The following is a 19,229-nucleotide window of genomic DNA, read 5'->3' on the forward strand; positions in this document are numbered from 1 at the left end:
ATGCAAATTAGGCAGCTGTAACATAGAATGACATGCAGCTGCTGGGGAATTCAGTTTGTCCATTTTCAAGCTGCATAATGCATGAGAAGAGAAAGGGTAAGTGCCCAGCCCAAGCAGCACTTGGCTTATATATGGCTGCAGAAAAGGCTTCTGAGCAAACCTTAAAGGGACACGCTGTGCTATTACTTCTTAAGCACTTGTGTCTTTGGGTCTTAACCACTTAAGTACCAGCGGTCTCTGCCCCCTTAAGGACCAGAGATCACTGGTACAAGAAATGACGGAATAACGATGAATCGCCACACATACCCGACACAATCGCCATCACTGCTAGATGTCGGGAGCCTGGGCCACCCACTCTGATGTCTCTATGATGGCAGAGTTCCTGTGAGCCGCCAGGAGCCTCTTTTATTGGCTCCTGACCCTGTCTATCAATGTAAGCCAATGAGAGCTGCTTACATTGACAGACAGGGCCAGGAGCCAATGAAATCGGCTCCTGACCTGCTCACAGGGCTCTACCGTTATAGAGACGGCAAAGTGAGTGAGCTGCAGCGAGGAGACAGTGGCAAGATCGTCGGGAGCGACGAAAGCATCGAACGCGTGGCATCGGTGTATTGAAATCTATGCCCTGGCAGCCAGCCATCAAAACAGGGGGTAAATTTCAATTAGCATGGTCCTTATGTAGTTAAATCAACCTTACCCCATATTTGAAAAAAAGTCACAAATATTTCCTTTACTGGCATTCAGAGCATGATTTTTTGTACTAATTAACAGCTTTGTGATTCACAGTTTCACTGACTTGAATTTAAAGTGGACCTGAACTCAGAACTTCCTCTCAGCTCTAAAAGATGTGCAACAGCATAATAACCTTTAAAGAAAATCATTTATTTGTTACAGCTGATACAAATCCTGCAATAAATCTGCATTGTGTCAACTTCCTGCTTTCATGAGAGGAGACATATTGTTAACATCCTGTGTTTGCCAATTAGCTCTCTGCCATGGTAGCCAGCTGGCACAGCTGAGGGATTGAATTACAACTTGTGCTTATTCACAGATGAGGGGGATTTAGACCGGCTAAACTCTAAAAACATACAGGGTGCATTTCTATTTGTTTTTCTTCTATCCTGTGCAAGAGATGAGGCCCACTTTAACAATGGACTGCCGCCTCCAACCGTTACTTCTCACAAGAAAAAAGCAGCGGCAAATGGATGACTGTCTTTCACTGTCATTTACTGCTATTTCTTAAAATGCAGAAGATATGGCTTATCACACAATCGGCTTATCACACCCTGCATAAGTTATTTGCATAAGTTATTTGTAGGAGATAACTCAGAGCAGTCTACCGAGGACTAGTATGCACGGTATACTCAGAAAGCCTGTGCTGTCCTGTGATCATCAATCATTTCACTTGGTTTTAGACAGACATTAGAGAGAATCTGTACTCTAAAATTCTTACGATAAAAAGCATGCGATTCTATTCATTATGTTCTCCTGGGCCCCGCTGTGCTGTTTCTGCCACTCCCTGCTGCAATCCTAGCTTGTAATTGCCAGTTTTAGGCAGTGTTTACAAAAAAAAGACATGGCTTCTAACCAGAGTGTGATAGGCTGAGAGGAACTCAGTCTGTGAGTCATACAGAGCCTGCAGGGGACCTGGAGAGGGTGTGTATAGCTTCTATCCTATCACAAGTAGACCAGCACATTCCAGCCGGAGTGCCTGAGCCCGACAAAGCCTTCAGAGGAAAGAAGATTAGGTTTGTGACGGTTGCGTGGCCGCAGACGCGTCCTTGAACAGCCCGTGAAGAACATGTGATCGCAATCGATTCTCTGCATCGATTGCGATTAAGATCGATAGAATCTGGATTAGTGCAGTCCTGCTAGCGATCAGAAAATGACTTTTTTTGTGTTCTTTTTAAACCAGAGATCTGTCCTCCTGTGAGGAAAGCATTCCCCTCACCCCTCAGGAATGTCGCACGTGGCCGGATCCCCTGCAGAGACCAGCTCATTTCCCCAACAGCCAAATGGCTGCATGAAAAGAGCCAGGAAGCTGGCTTCCCAGGTGGCCATGAGAAAGCCAGCCAGGGCGGCACAAACAGGGGCAGATTTAAATGCATGTGTTCTATGATTTCTTGTCTATTACATGGGGACCGTGTATCGCACAGCTATGAAATTCATATAGTCTTATTCGTTAAAGTCTGCCCAACGTGCTGATATAAAATTCATGGCAATATCTCGTCCAGTTATTGCGGTATGAATCTTCTCAGGAACCTGACCTGCTGCCCTAGTCATGTCTGATATCATATTAATCTGTATTTTCCGACAAGTATGAATCTGCTATCCACCTAAATATGACATGTATCGTCCATGAGTTACGGCATTTTATAAGTAAACCTCAAATCTCTCTCAGAGGGAATGAACTGTCATTGGTTGGCCAGTCAGAGGGGGCAGGCATTGCCACACCCCCGAACCAGCTTCATCAAAAGCACATTGCCAGCAGGCGGACCTCATTCCTCCATGTTCTATCTTCCTGGGAGCCTGCTGCCACTCTGAGGAACAGTGGCGCTTATCTTGTCTGAACTTTGCTCCTGCCTGAACTAAACTGAACTTTACAAATTTTCCCATGAAAGGACATCTTTCCACGAACCTAAGTATTTTATCCTTTTCTTTTCATACTGCGCTACTAATGTCTCAATAATTGTTGATTTTAATGATTGTCTGTATATATTAATTATTTATATTGCTTTTCAATAAACCAACGCTAACGTCAGTTTGTTTATTCCACTACCCTATTATTCAGCCATACACAGAAACAACTGAACCCGAGTCTCTGGGGAGACGCTACTATTGTCGCTAGCTAGACAGAATAGAGTGTGTTTAACCGTTTTATTTGCAGGTCTAGGCTCAGCCAGTCAGTGAGTTCCTCTGTCTCATGGTAACAGAGGTGGTGGCAGTTATACCCTGAAATAGTGTGTAATTTGTAATTACCGTAACTCACAGGCTCCCTTCTAGTCGGTCTGCTGCCCAAGTTCCAGCGGTTTCTGCGCACCGACCGCGACCACAGCTTGCATGGTTTGTGTGCTGAAACCAATTGGAAGGCAATTTGCGGTCCGGCCACGAGGGGTCCTGTGACAAGGTTATATAACAGAGATACAGTGGAGGAAATAATTATTTGACCCCTCACTGATTTTGTAAGTTTGTCCAATGACAAAGAAATGAAAAGTCTCAGAACAGTATCATTTGAATGGTAGGTTTATTTTAACAGTGGCAGATAGCACATCAAAAAGAAAATCGAAAAAATAACCTTAAATAAAAGATAGCAACTGATTTGCATTTCATTGAGTGAAATACGTTTTTGAACCCTCTAACAATAAAAGACTTAATACTTAGTGGAAAAACCTTTGTTTGCAAGCACAGAGGTCAAACGTTTCTTGTAATTGATGACCAAGTTTGCACACATTTTAGGAGGAATGTTGGTCCACTCCTCTTTGCAGATCATCTCTAAATCCCTAAGGTTTCGAGGCTGTCTCTGTGCAACTCTGAGCTTGAGCTCCCTCCATAGGTTTTCTATTGGATTAAGGTCCGGAGACTGACTAGGCCACTCCATGACCTTAATGTGCTTCTTCTTGAGCCACTCCTTTGTTGCCTTTGCTGTATGTTTTGGGTCATTGTCGTGCTGGAACACCCATCCACGACCCATTTTCAGTTTCCTGGCAGAGGGAAGGAGGTTGTCGTTCAGGATTTCACGATACATGGCTCCGTCCATTTTCCCGTTAATGCGATTAAGTTGTCCTGTGCCCTTAGCAGAAAAACACCCCCAAAGCAAAATGTTTCCACCCCCATGCTTGACGGTGGGGACGGTGTTTTGGGGGTCATAGGCAGCATTTTTCTTCCTCCAAACACAGCGAGTTGAGTTAATGCCAAAGAGCTCTATTTTGGTCTCATCAGACCACAGCACCTTCTCCCAGTCACTCACAGAATCATTCAGGTGTTCATTGGCAAACTTCAGACGGGCCTGCACATGTGCCTTCTTGAGCAGGGGGAGCTTGCGAGCCCTGCAGGATTTTAATCCATTGCGGTGTAATGTGTTTCCAATGGTTTTCTTGGTGACTGTGGTCCCTGTTAATTTGAGGTCATTCACTAACTCCTCCCGTGTAGTTCTAGGATGCTTTTTCATCTTTCTCAGAACCATTGACACCCCACGAGGTGAGATCTTGCGTGGAGCCCCAGAGCGAGGTCGATTGATGGTCATTTTGTGCTACTTCCATTTTCGAACAATCGCACCAACAGTTGTCACCTTCTCTCCCAGCTTCTTGCTAATGGTTTTGTAGCCCATTCCAGCCTTGTGCAGGTCTACAATTTTGTCTCTGACATCCTTGGACAGCTCTTTGGTCTTTTCCATGTTGGAGAGTTTGGAGTCTGCTTGATTGATTCTGTGGACAGGTGTCTTTTATACAGGTGACTAGTTAAGACAGGTGTCCTTAATGAGGGTGACTAATTGAGTAGAAGTGTCTAACCACTCTGTGGGAGCCAGAACTCTTAATGGTTGGTAGGGGTTCAAAAACTTATTTCACTCAATGAAATGCAAATCAGTTGCTATCTTTTATTTAAGGTTATTTTTTAGATTTTTCCTTTTGATGTGCTATCTGCCACTGTTAAAATAAACCTACCATCGAAATGATACTGTTCTGAGACTTTTCATTTCTGTGTCATTGGACAAACTTACAAAATCAGTGAGGGGTCAAATAATTATTTCCTCCACTGTAATACAGCCACTGTGCAACTAGGAAAGGCTGCAGTAAGACAGACCACATTAGAACAGGTATAGGAACTTATAGGATAGAAGAAATACATTTTGTTACAGAGCCTTTTTAATAATCTGTTGTCCTTTCTTCTTACACAGCTCTTTAGCGCTCAGATCCTGTTACTACAGGGCCAACCGGTATTTCTTTATGTTGTTTTACTGCAATTCCTATGCAGTGGCTTGAGCCTGCCTTATAACTGCTATTATACCTCACTTGACTAGGTGATATCATGACGAAAAAGAATTGCCCCAGAGCTCCTACCACTGACAGTTGTAACATCAGGGAGTCAACCAGCATACACCCGGATCCCACAGGGGTGTACAGTCAGTTTCAAAGAATAAAGAAAGCTGGGTCTCCATCGGGATTTTGCAATATTAGCTTCACTTATTACTGGTACCATAGCTACAGAAAGCACGTTTTGACACACAGGCCTTTGTCAAAACAATTTTTGTTTTTGCAATGAGATGTTTAGTGTTTTTTGTGCAATTTTGTAATGGTACCAAACTACAACAGATTCAGCAAAGCATGCGGTATACAGGGGAAAAAAATGAAAGTTGTCAGTTTCTTTTTTTTATTTTTTTTTAACAAGCAGGAAACGTAAATGGAAGCAAAAATGGAATTGTAAACAAGCAACGAGAGAGAAACAAAACCCAAAGTGCAAGTGACCCAATGACTTTTAGTATATGTGTGCAGGGCCGGATTTGTACTTTCCAGTGCCCTAGGCCTGCTGTCACCAAGCGCCCCCCCCCCCCCAAAAAAAAAATTTTTGGGGGCCAAAACAGACTATCGATCATTGGTTTGAATGGGCTCAATTCAGTTGTGCTGCTCTGCCCCCCATTCAACAAATAATTCCTGTAATTTGCGCTCCTGCCCGAATGTGCACAGCAGCCAATACTGTTCTGGGCATGCATACTTGAGAAATGACGCTGATGTATGACCGGTACTTGTCAAGAATGCATAACACTGTACCGTCCATGGGCAGGAGCCAGAAATTACAGTGAGCGTGAGTGGCCAGAGCATGCGCTGCTTCTTTGTCCTCTGTGCAACTGGCTGCAGTCTGAGCCACAAACAGGTGGCAGGGCAGTGCAATGGAGAGAAGCCTATCCAAAACAGAGAACAGGTAAGTAGCAAACATCCTGTCAAGACCAACTTTGGATGTTCTGTTGTAATTATAGTGGACCTGAACTCAGAACTTCCTCTCTGCTCCTAAAAGATATGCAACAACATAACCTTTAAATAAAAACATTTCTTTGTTACAGCTGATACAAATCCTGCAATAAATCTGCAGTGTGTCTACTTCCTGCTTTTATAGAAGCAGACATATTTTTAACATCCTGTGCTTTCAAATGAGCTTAGATGTTGTGGCAGTCAGGTGATACAGTGTAGAGATCAAATTACAACTTATGACACAGAGGAGGGGGAATTAGACAGGCTCTCAAAATACATACATGGTACATATCTCTGTTTTCCTTGTGTCCTGTGCAAGAGTTCATCTCCACTTTAAAGCATCTGAATGACATTAATTTATATTTGCTGAAAAATCTATGCATCTCTTTTGAATGTTGAATGTACATATGGTGGTGTGCTCTAACATATTGACAGTATACGGGAACAAAGTCTGAAGAAGGCGTATTAGCAGAAAGCTTACTCTTTTTCTTTTAAGCCAATAAATGGTATCATCCTGATTCAAAACTCTCTGCTTTCGCTGATGGCTAAGATGGTACCAGTGGCGTAGCTAAGGAGCTATGGGCCCCGATGCAAGTTTTACAATGGGCCCCCCCAAGCACTCTATACATTACAATTGATACGGCGCACCAAAATATGCCAATGGCAACTACAGTGTCAGATGGGCAAGAAGGGGAAGGGGGACAGCTTGTTAATGATTACCACTATTCAAAGTATCTATAGAAGTGATTATTATGAGCACAGGACCAATAGAGAGCTAATACTGTAGTTGAGGGAGGGCCCTTCGGGGCCCCTCTGGCTCAAGGGCCCCGATGTGGTCGCAACCTCTGCAACCCCTATTGCTACGCCCCTGGATGGTACAATGCTCTACTGCTACAGGAAAGTAGAAGAATACCAAACCATACACACTAGCATAGAGGTAGTAACAGTTCAGGTGCAGTGCTGCTCGGATACCCCTTTTCAAAATCCGGATTGAATTCGGATCCGGATACCTAGATATCCGATCCAAATCGGATATCCGAGTTTGAAATTTTGGAACCCGAATCCGAATCGGATATCCGAACCCAGTATCCCAGATATCCGCCCAGATTCGGATATCCGGGTAGAAAACCGGAAGTGGGTTTTAAATTGCCTTTAAAACGTTTTTTAGGGTAAATGAGGCATGTAGCATCATGTTTTTTTAATGATGTGGGGACTTAAAATCCCCCCTCAAAAAAAAATATCTCTCTCTCTCTCTCAGATGGGAAATCAGAGTTTGCTCGGATAGTGCTATTCGGATTTTAAAAAATATCCGAACTGCTATTCAAAGTTCGGATAGTGGAAAAAGTTCGGATTTTCTGGGTAGTTTGCATACCCGAATATTGGATGAGCACCACTGCTCAGGTGACCTTTAAAATGACAGTTTAGCAATGAAAGGGAAGAAAACAGCATTTTTATTCCTGCAGTTCTCATAGATGGTAGGAGCTGGAGGACAGAAAATGAGTCCGGAAAGAGTTAACTAAGGAAGAGAAGAGACCACTGCTAGCTAAGAAAAACAGTCATAAATTAGGATTAGATAAATTAATTAACAACTGCTGGGGTCAGTGTCAAAGCTGTAAAAGAAACTAGCAGAGCTCACTGATGTTTGTGAATGCCTGCATTAAAACTCAGCAGAACTTATTTCTATCTGCTTTGTAATGTAAATCTCTGGTATTTCTCACATCGATCTGTATGTCCTTCATATAGAGGAATGGATTATCAGCGACAGTTATGATTGATCCTGATTGTTTTAACACACCAGGAAGTGAGAGAGAGATGCAGGGATTGGGGAACTCTGGAATTCAGCTATTAGTGCAGAGCAGGGCGCTGGCTGGCTGCGCTGTGGGACCAGAAGAGATGATTTACTTTGACATATGACCTCTTCTCTCTCCAAGTCATGCCGCCCTTCTTATCTTATCTAATTTTATCGCCCTAGGCCGTGGCCTTTTTGTGGCCTTCCCAGAAATCCGGCCCTGTATGTGTGGCATTACGCGGTTTCACGCTATGCAGAAAAGCATGCTTGAACCTAATGTGTTCACCCTGCCTAAGTGGGCTGCTTGGTAGCAAGGAAGTATTGTTTGTAAGAAATAATGGCTAATTTAAAAAAAAAATCGGCCTGGAGCACGTGCAGGCCACTAGTTAAATTTCTGGTTAAAAGGTTAAAGCAATCTGTTTTCAGTCTTTCTCTATTGCTGCCTATGGCATTCACCACAGTGAAAGTGGTAATAAGCACTATCTAACAAGTTATAGTGTGTTGTTCATGCTTATTGCCACTTTATAAATAAAAATATTGCTAAAAAATCTCTTTTCATCACCTGCAAAGTGGTAACTGATGAAAACTGGTGACCACTTTATAAGATGGCAATGATAAGTTAGCCACCATTTTTATCAATAGGGTGATCTGAAAAGTGGTGTTATGCCAACAGACGTAATGGCCCTTTTCCGGTGATCAAGCTAGTCACCACCCTTATAACTAAGCCCCTAGATAGCTATTTAACTTTATGAATAAGTGTAACAGAATATCATATACTGCTGCTCTTAGGGCTCTTTCACACTAGGAGCTGATCCGAGCGTTTAGACGGATCACTCCTAGTTTGCGCTTAGAAAGGTAACATGAAAGTCTATTAGATTAAGCGTTCCAGAGCGTTACGTTACAACGCATCTGGGAACGTCGTAATGTCCAGCCTTGGCAATTTCTCGTCGGTTAATTTGAACTATCGCCGCTCCACTGCAACTTCCTGACATCACGCCGCAAGCCATTAATGTGTGCAGGAAATCGGCTCCTGCCAGTAATGTGGAAGAACCCTATGGATCTAAGCTGCAAGAAATGGCTGGTGCGGATGCTCCTGGCCATGTCCTTTCTATGGTGTCAGTTAAAACAGGAGCAGTTGAGCCACATTATTATGACTATCTTCTATATCCAGAATAACCACCCCGGAAGCAAAACGGCAGCCAAATGCCATGGGAATCGCTCAGTAAGATGTTTAGTTGCAACAGGTATTCAGAGCCATACATACTACAGTGCAACCAACAGTTGCTGATGAGTGCGTGGTAGTGGATCCAGTTGTTGGACATGTTGTTGGAAGCAGGATAAAAGGGCGCTGGCGGCTAATGGTGAAAAGGGCGCCACCATAGACTCTAATGCAATTATGATTAATATGGCGAAAAAGAAGAAAAAAGGGCGCTCGATAAATATCATTAACAATATTAGAAACATTAAGGCTACTTGTACACCAAGACGTTGCGTTAGGTGCCACGTTAAGGTCGCATAACGTGCACCTAACACAACGTATGGTGCTGCAAGATAGGACGGTAGAGTGAGCCGCGTTAGGCGGCTCTATCCCTATAAGGTCTCCCAGAGTGGCGCTGATTGGCCGGCGGGACCACGTGATGCGGAGCGAGACACTCCACATCACATGGTCCTGCCGGCCAATCAGCTGCTGCCAGTGCAGTGAATATTAAGTAGCGTTGTGCGCGGCTACTGTAGCTGGCTCTCCCTGCCTCCTCTCTGCCCCCCACTGAGCATGTGCAAACAGTCTAACGCGGCTATAGCCGCTCTAACGCCGTAGCATGCTGCACTTTTGGGAGAACGTGCAGCGTTACATGTAACGCAACGTGGGCTGTGTGAACAGCCCTCTTGTGTTACATTGCTGTGCGTTGGGGGAGCGTTACAGGCGCACTAACGTGCGCCTGTAACGTCCCTGTGTGTAAGCAGCCTAAAGTTTTTGAAGTATGTTATAATTTTATGATTTTTTACGTTAATATAATTTTGTTATTAACTAATGTTTGTTTTAAAACTGTATTTATTTTTAACCAATTTTGTTAACGTTTATCATTATTCAGATTTCGTTATCCACCGGCGCCATTTCTTTAGCTAGCCGGGCCCTTTTTACCTGGCGACCTTTTTTCATGTACGCTGCTCCATCCCTGCAATTCACTCAACCAATAAACAACACAAGAGGTCAAATCACAACATCAGAGCCCACACATGTGCACTGTCAAAATAAGCAACTAATCACATGGCATGGCATAAGCAAACAACCATGAAACCAGCCTATTGCTAGCCAGCCTACTGTATGTGGTTTAAACCATTCCTTCACATAGGATTGGTGTGGATCACCATAGCAACCACACCATAAACACAACCAGCCCATATACTATGCCTGAACAGAGGCAGGAGAAACGAGAGGTGCCACAAATAGCAGTACCCTCTCCTGTTCTGGCTTTAAAAAAAAAAAAAAAAAAACAGAGGGAAAGCTGGATGTTGCAGTTTGGTGATAAAATCTGGTCACATATAAATTTGCTAAGAATGTATCTCTATTGCAAATGAAAATATGAGCGAGGACAGTGCTCCCCAAATACATAGGCACTGTAGTGGATCCAGTCACCCATGTTTTACTGCCTGTGGCTGTAAGTCGCTTTTTCCATATATTGCAAGAATTTAGCTGATCCACATGCTCCTCTCCTTTTCCCTTGGTTGTTTTATTTCCTGGTTTAACTAGATAGATATGTCTTTTTCAACCCTACTTCCTATGTACAGTAACTATGCAACTATGTGTGTCTGCACTGCTTATTATCGTGGTGCAGATTGTATCACTATTGTAAAACACAGGGCTCCCATTCAATTAACTTTTCTTTTGAGTTTTCTCACAGGAGATGTTTTCACACTTTTGTAATAAAAATGATAAAATACATTTTAAAATTCACAACAATTACAGCACCCTGATACTGCGCTCATATGCTGAGTCAGGTGTTAAGTATGTCACCTCTAAAATTTTATAAAAGGTAATGAATCAAACATTCATATTACAGGTGCTAAATTCTAAATAAAAATAAAACACATTGGCAGGTAGTAACCACATGTATAATGTCCTTGCTCATATAATAGTTATCATGTGGGAGCGCTCTTCCTAGATGCGTGCAACCATCAAAATAGAGTTCTTCAGTAAAGTGGTTAAGCGCTCTTCTCTGCGGAGTGACGGCATAGCGCACGACGCTCGCTGGACGCGGCGGGATGGTCTGTGTGCAGTAGGCTCGGTATCTTTTAGAGCACTAGCCAGTAGGATATTGCGGAGAGGGACGCTAGATGACAGAGGCGTGCGCCTTGTCACAAGCTTAGTGCATCTCATCTCTGCATACCCCTGTACCTGGAATCAGGTAGCTTGTCAAACAAGGGGCTGGCTGTGTTTTATTTTTTGATGAAGTCTTTTGACCCAATGAGTGGTTATACACCACTGATCTGTTTTTAACCACTTTTTAAATAAACTGGTACGCTTTTACGCAATGTGGAATTCGTTTTTTGCTTACACAGACTGGGAATAGCCGAGAGAGGACTGCCAGAGAGGCTGCGGGGTGGCCAATACCCAGAATGCGAGCATTGGCCTTGGAGGCCTAGAAGTCTGGTGAATCTTTCCCCGAAGGGGGGGCTTTTTCATTATATGATATATTTGCTGTGTCTAAGAAGGAACAGGCAGAGAAGAGCGCTTAACCACTTTACTGAAAAAAATACATTTTAAACCTCCACCAAAAAAGTGCAGTAATCCTATTGTGAATGGTTGCTGTTAGCAGCAGTTATTCACATAAAGTTACAGGAAAAAAATAGATATATATAGTGAAAGTGTGCCATTAAAAATACACTCAGATACACTCTGACACACTCAGTAAATTACTCTTTAACAAATGTCAGATATAGGTTTGTGTTAAAAGTTTCTTACATCATGACTGCAATTTACAAATCTGTCTGTATGTAGGTATTGCCAAAAGGTACCACTAGATGTCACTGTGGACTTTATAACTGATGGGCTGCTGGAAAAACTGTGAGATCTGTGAAAAGTCTTTAAAGGGTTACTCTACTTTCGTACCTATTTCTTATTTATTTATTGTAATTATAAAGCGCCAACATATTACACAGCGCTGTATTATTATTTTTTTTATGTTAATAAATATAGTGCTGACATCTTAGGGTGCACTTTTTCATATTTCATATCGTCTTGTTTTAACTGATCTTATTAAAAAGTGTCACCACTACAAATATCACTTTGCAACCTGAATGCAATTAATTATTATTTTACAATTTCAGCCTACAGTTGCTAACACTTTATTTTTAGGAAACGAGGAAACCACGGAAATACAGTAGTATGTGCTTTGATGTAAAATTACCTAGAATGCACTTTTCTCTTTGATTCATACATCTGCACAAATTAGTAAGTAGGATTTAGTACATTCTCACAGTGGCATCAGCAGCTTGGTTAGTTACTGCACTGCCACATTAATTCCACAGGAAGAAAGGATCCTAAATTTCCACAGTGATGCTGGGTAAGTGTATGCAACAGCCAGGTGTGATCACTCCCATCTCAGCAGCAGCTGACAGCGAGATAAGGCAGCCTACACACTGATACAGGCAGAGCCACTGATAGGGTCACATCAGTACAGACACATGTCAGTTTTTATAGCAGAGATAATTTGATAAGATGTTTTGTGCTAGGGAAAATAACGGTTATTCTTTCATGTGCAAAAAATAAATAAATAATTAATTAAAATAGTTAAATTATAAAAATATAAAAAAATTATATTTTGTCTTAAGGGAACCTGAAGCAAGAAGTATATGGAGGCTGCCCTATTTATTTCACTTTAAATAACACCAGTTTCTCCCCACTCAGTTTTTGCTGCAACTACGTTTCACTACAGGTTGTTATGTTTTCTTTTGACGTTCTCAAATAAAGTCAAAATAGTACCAGTTGCCTGGAAGCCCTGCTGATCTATTTGGCTGCAGTTATGTCTAAACCACACCAGAAACAAGCATGCAGCTAATCTTGTCAGATTTGACAAAAATTTTAGGAACACCTGATCGGCTGCATGCTTGTTCAGGGTCTATGGTTGAAAGTATTAGAGGCAGAGGATCAGCAAGATAGCCAGGCAACTGGTATTACTTAAAAGGAAATAAATACAACAGCCTATATATCCCTCTCACTTCAGGTGCCCTTTAATGTTACTGCTAATATTTTAAGGCACTGCATATGTGCGCATTTAGTGGGTGAGATTTTTCAACCATTAGAAAAAAGCACAGTTCTTAGGGCCATTTCACACTGGACAGATTAAAAACGAATCCGTCAAAAAAAAACAACAAGTTTTATTTGGCATCAGTTTTTAGTCTGTGACCCTCCATTCTGTTAGCGCGCTGTGAATGCGACGAGTCCGTCGATCAAGAAAAATTGCTCCCTCCCAAACTAGCTGTATGTTCAGTGGAAAGGACCAAACAGATACGTTCCAATGGAACAATGTGAACAGATCCTATTGATTATCATAGGATCCGTACACATCCGTTAGGATCCGGTCTATTACAGTCCACTAAATGGACCATTTTATGGCTATTATGTGAACCGGCTTTCAGGCATATTTCTAAAAGTAACAGATTTTCTTCTACGGGTAGCAGCGATTCTTAATCAATCAACTATATTCCCAAGAGTGCCCTTCTAACCTCCCCTACACTGTTCTTTAACAATAACCGTCCTGCTGATACCTCTAAAGGATACCCAAGGCAAACTCCTTTGTAGAAACAGAGGCTCCAGGCATGTATGGGCAGCAGTCCTCATGCCCACCACCCCTCCTTTCTCCTCTCCTTCCCCATCCATTCCCTTGTAAATGCCTCTGTAAGTTTTCCGTGTCCCAGCAAGGTCGCTTATTACTGCGCAAATGCTGGCTAGGCACTGCATGTCCTTGAATTGTGCACCTGGGACCGGGAGCAATCTGCATATACACACTAGGAGTAATTACATAGTGAGCATGTGCAGAGCACTCCCGGCCACGGGAGCATGACCAGGGACGCACGCCGCCGAGCCAGCATTTGCACCACTGGCTGTCTCACTTGCTGCCTCACTTGCATCACTTGCCGATACCCCCAGTCCAAAATTAAACCTCTCTGGAGTCTCATAGCCATAATGTAACATTGCAGTCTATGTGACTGCCCAATACTTACACTGTTTTCCCATGCCCCTGCACCAAAAGAAACCTCAGTGCTGTGGTGTTGAATTGAACACTATTCATGGCTATAGTATGGGGGTGTCCAGTCTGAAGAGATCAAGGTGGAACTCAAGTGGCCAAACAGAGAAAGACAAATAAACTGACTAGGAGCGCCAATAGTGTAGTATTTTTATAAAAAAGGACATTATTCCATAACAAATCCTACTTACAAATACAAATTACAAACTGTTTTGAGCATGTGAATGAAACCATCTCCACTCAGATGGAAAGTCTCCACTGGACTTGGGTTGCATGCAATCGGAAATGTCCACCAGAACCACTGATTATTTATTGGCTGCAGGGATGACCACTAGAGGGGAGCTGGACTATACTGGGAGGGAGGATGTACCACAATGTGAGTGCCAGAAAACAATGTTAGTAAGGAACAATCTTACCTCAATGTGGAGGTTAAAGAGTACATTTATTGGACACCAATACAAAGGAAGCTTTCTTGGGATTCATCTGATCGTCATTACTTACCTATGGTGGCTTCTCCATTCCCCCTTCCAACCCCCGTCTGTATGTGATTCACCATCTTCCCCAGGAGAGACCACAAACATACAGAGAGGTACTCACATCACTGGATTATATCTCCCAACATGCATTGCGATGGTTCCGGGTGAGCGACTTTGCCAGGAGCTTCAAAATGCAGAAGTTGTGGTCTCTCTTTGGGAAGAGGGTGGATCTCATACAGACGGGGGACCAAAACAGACACCCAACCCCCAGGTTAGTATTATAGTAGATTTCTACATTGCACATAATGCTCCATGTGCTCTGTTTTTTTGTGAATTGAAGTATGCTAAATATAGTGATTTGGGAAGGAGATTCTGATAAACCTAACCTACAAACCAAGTACTAATAAATCACAGTTGCTATCACTTTTAAAAGAAAAACATGGCAGGTTGTAGATTAGAAAGGGTTATTGTACATAGACCTTTGGGTTCAGTTTCATAGCAGTTTTACATAAGATTTACTTAAGTTCAGCTATAGGTTAATCACACCTTGCTCAGTTTGCATAGTGCCAGCTGAGGGGTCCAGAGGTATTGATTCTGCCTGTGAAGCATGGGGTCATGAATTTGACTTTTACCTCAGTCCTTTATTTTGAAATACAATCAGAAAGAATAGTGCCAATTTTGGTTAAAAAGCAGTCCTTCTACATTGACTAACCTACCTTTGTAAAAATTGTCCTGACATATTTGATAAAGTTTGGGGGCCTTGATTAGGTAGAGACGATTTGACCATCAGTTCTGCAGCATTAACTGCCCTGAAAGGTACTTGACTCTTTCTTCTTATTCTTTTAATTTGCTAATTTTCTTATTTCTGCTTCTTCCCTTTTTATTCTCCTTTTCTCTGTTTGCTCTGTAAATAGCTATGATATATCACAGTTCTATTTCCAAGCAGTAGTGGTTTCCTACAAGCTCCACTAGAAGAACAGGCATAGACACTAAAGTTTGTACAAGAGACATGAGGATATTATCAATCTATGCATCTTTGGGTGGGAAAAGGACAAGGGGACATTTTACCAAGCCCTGAACCTTGATCCTTTACCGCCAAAATGTCTAAAACCTAACCTTTTACCAAAATCAGATTCTAACCATTAGGGTTGAGCCGAAATTTTCGAAATTTCGCGTTACTATAATTACGCATGCGAAATTTGCTATTACGATGCGAAATTATGGTAGCGTAATTGGTATTAAAATCGTAATTGAAAATACCATAAGCGTAATTTTCAACGCGTAATTTTGCGTTTCGTTCATAACGTAATTTTGCGTTAAACCATAACGTAATTTCGCGTTAAACCATAACGTAATTTCGCGTTAAACCATAACGTAATTTCGCGTTTCTTCGTAATTTCGCGAATTTCGTAATTACTTATTAGCTATAAAAAATTACTTGTTCGCATTAGCCAATCAGAAGCGAATCAGCGGTAGTCAGACGAACGCTAACAAATTTCGCATATAAACGCTTTTTCACGTTAAATAATGTAAAAACTAAGCATGCGCAGTTCAAGGGTGTAAACTACGCTTACAAACGTTTGCATGCAAGGCAAACGTAATTTCGCGATACCCACTGTAATGCGAAAATTACGCTTACGTGGAATTTCGTGAAATCCTTCTTCATTACGATTATGTACTTACGGCCATAATCGTAATTACACTAATTACGTGAAATTTCGCGAAATCGTAATTAAGTCATTACGCTCATCTCTACTAACCATACCCCTTGAAACAATCACTAACAGTTTCTTAATCTATCCAAACCAAAATAGACCTAATTTCAACCTTAACCAAAACCCTAGCCTACCCTGACTTCTAAATCCCCAATACTAATGATACCTTATTGTCCAGAGATCAACTCGTGATAACTTTAGGCACAATGCTTTACTGCCCCACAGACCAGCCTTATGCACTCTCTATAAAGCCTCTCTGTTCATTGCTTCCCTCAGTCCTAATACTTATGCTATTTACATCGCTGATGGATACACCCCACACCTTTTACCTGTCCTAACACCAGCACTACAAAACTGTAGATGATTTCTCTCAACTCACCAGTCCTCCTGATCCCCACAGCCTGATGTACTCTTCCCTTTTTTTTAATTTCCCAATATCTCCATTTTCTGGCTATTTAAAACAGTGGCTGTAGCATGTAACCTTTATTCTCATATTTTTTCTTATACACCACTCTTTGGACTCACAATGGCCCACATGCAATTAACTTTTTCTTCTGGGTTTTGTCTGAGGTTCGATGTTCACACCCTGAAAATAAAATGCCCTTTAAACCCCCAGCAAGCAAGAACATACTTAAAATAATTTTTATATCATTGGTACTTTTTCAATTGCAAAATGCTAAAAAGTTAGTTCAAAGCAAAGATTAAAAATTATCTCCTAGGAGAAAACACAGAAGAACAAGTTAATTGCACATGGGACAATTTTACATAGCCAAATCCACTGTTCGTAGTAGCATGTAACCCCTGCCACCAAGACCACCATAACCCTTCAAAGGTGTCGTGAGGTGTACTTAGAACTGTAATAAGACTGTATTTTCCAGTGCTTTCACACTCTGTGCTATTGGGTCTTTTAGACCCATCATGAAAAAAATCTGGGCTCATCCAGTTCTCCATAACTAGGCACACAGCAGAACCATAAGACTGTAAATTAAATTCTAAGTCCCAGTGTCAGGCGCATGTGTGCACTCATGTACAACACATGCATATACCGATATTAGCACACCAAACATTTTTTGGGATCATCATCAGAACCCATTTTTATGGTAATTGGACCACTGACAGAATGTAAACCAGTCAGTTTGCTGGTAATGCTTATCCATGAATTTAGATTGGTATATGAACTCAGGGGCGCCTCTAGTCATTTTGTCACTCCAGGCGAGAAAACCTGTGGTGCCCCCATGGCGCCCCTCCATGAAAATAATCGTAATGCGGCAGCATTTCACCAGGAGATAACTAATGCAGCAATGTTTCACCAGAAAATAAGTGTAATGCGGCAGCGTTTCACCAGAAATTACACTTATGGTGGCAGCGCTTCACCCGAAAATACATGTAAGAAAGAAAATACATGTAAGTTAGAAGGCACACAGGGGGACATAGGGAGGCACAGGAGGACAGAAGGAGGCACGAGGGCCAGAAGAAGTCACAAAGGTGGACAGAAGGAGGCACAAGGGGACAGAAGGAGGCACACATGGTGAACGAATGATGCACAATGGGAACAAAATTAGGCACAATGGGGAGCAGAATGAGACACAAAGGAGGACAGAAGGAGGCACAGGAGGACAGAATGAGGTACACAGAGGGGCAGCAGGAGGTACAGAAGAAGGCAAAAAAGAGGACAGAAGGAGGCACAGGGGAACTGAAGGAGGCACAAAGTGGGGCAGAAGGAGGCACAAAGTGGGACATGAGGCGACACAATGGGGCCAGATAGAGGCACGAAGTGGGACAAAAAGAGGCACATAGGGGACAGAAGGAGGCACAAAGGGGACAGAAGGAAGCACAATGGGGGACAGAAAAAAGCACAAATGGGGGCAGAAGGAAGCACAAGGAGACAGTAGGAGGCCCAAAGGGGGACAGAAGTATGCACAAAGGGGAACAGAAGGAGGCACAAAAGGGGGACAGAAGACAGCAGAGGGGGTTGTAAGGAGGCAAAGGGAGCCAGAAAGAGCCACAGGGAGACAGAAGAAAGCACAAAGGGGCACAGAAGGAGGCACAGGGGGACAGAGGAAGGCACAGGGGACAGAGGTGGCACATGGGGACTGAAGAAGCACATGGAGACAGAAGGAGGCACAAAGGGAGACGGAAGGAGGCAGAGTGGGACTGAAGGAGGAACAGGGGGCAGAGGTAGCACAAGGGGACAAATAAAGGCAAAGGGGACATAATAAGGCACTGGGAACAGAAGGAGGCAGAGGTGGCACAGGGGGGTTGAAGGAAGCACATGGAGATAGATGGAGGCACAAAGGGAGACAGAAACACAAACAGGGGAGCAGACATGGCACAAGGGACTGAATGAGGCAGAAGCAGACAAAAGGAGGCACAAAGGGGGGAAGAAGGATGCACAAGGCGCAGAGGTGGCAGTTGCCTGCAACTTACGCTAAGTAGATGCAGCAGAAGCAAGTAATAGAACACCCATGGGGGTGGGGATTAGTCCAGGGGCAAGGCTTAATTTGGGGGTGGGTGTTAATCCAGAAACATGGCGCCACCCAGGACCAATGGCACTCCAGGCAATGGCTTGTACTGCCTATGCCTAGAGGTGTCCCTGTATGAACTTCTATTTTATTTTAATATAAATAAATACATATTTTTTACACTTATTTAAGGCACTAACTGTTATCTTGATCACTCCTGAAAGCCAAGGATCCCTAGATATTGATGTTGACCCCATGTAATCATATTGGTCACAGGGGACCTCGATTGCATGCCAATTGTGTCTGTTCTTTCTGTTAGTAAATCACTCTCTATAACTTTATGTATTGCAAAATTTACACATTTGTTTTTATTTAACTATTAGTTACAATGCTATTTTTACTCTATATTATAATGTATTTTACAGTAAAAACAAATAAAAAATAACCAGAAGCAAAAAAGAATGTAATGTTTTCACTCTGTGATTAACATTAATGATACAATACCGCGTTTGACAGCAGCATTTCAGGGTTAGATCACATAATATCTAACATCCCAAAATAGGAACTTAAGTTGATACT

This window comes from Hyperolius riggenbachi, chromosome 7 (genome assembly GCF_040937935.1).
Source record: "Hyperolius riggenbachi isolate aHypRig1 chromosome 7, aHypRig1.pri, whole genome shotgun sequence".
NCBI classification, from domain to species: Eukaryota; Metazoa; Chordata; class Amphibia; order Anura; family Hyperoliidae; genus Hyperolius; species Hyperolius riggenbachi.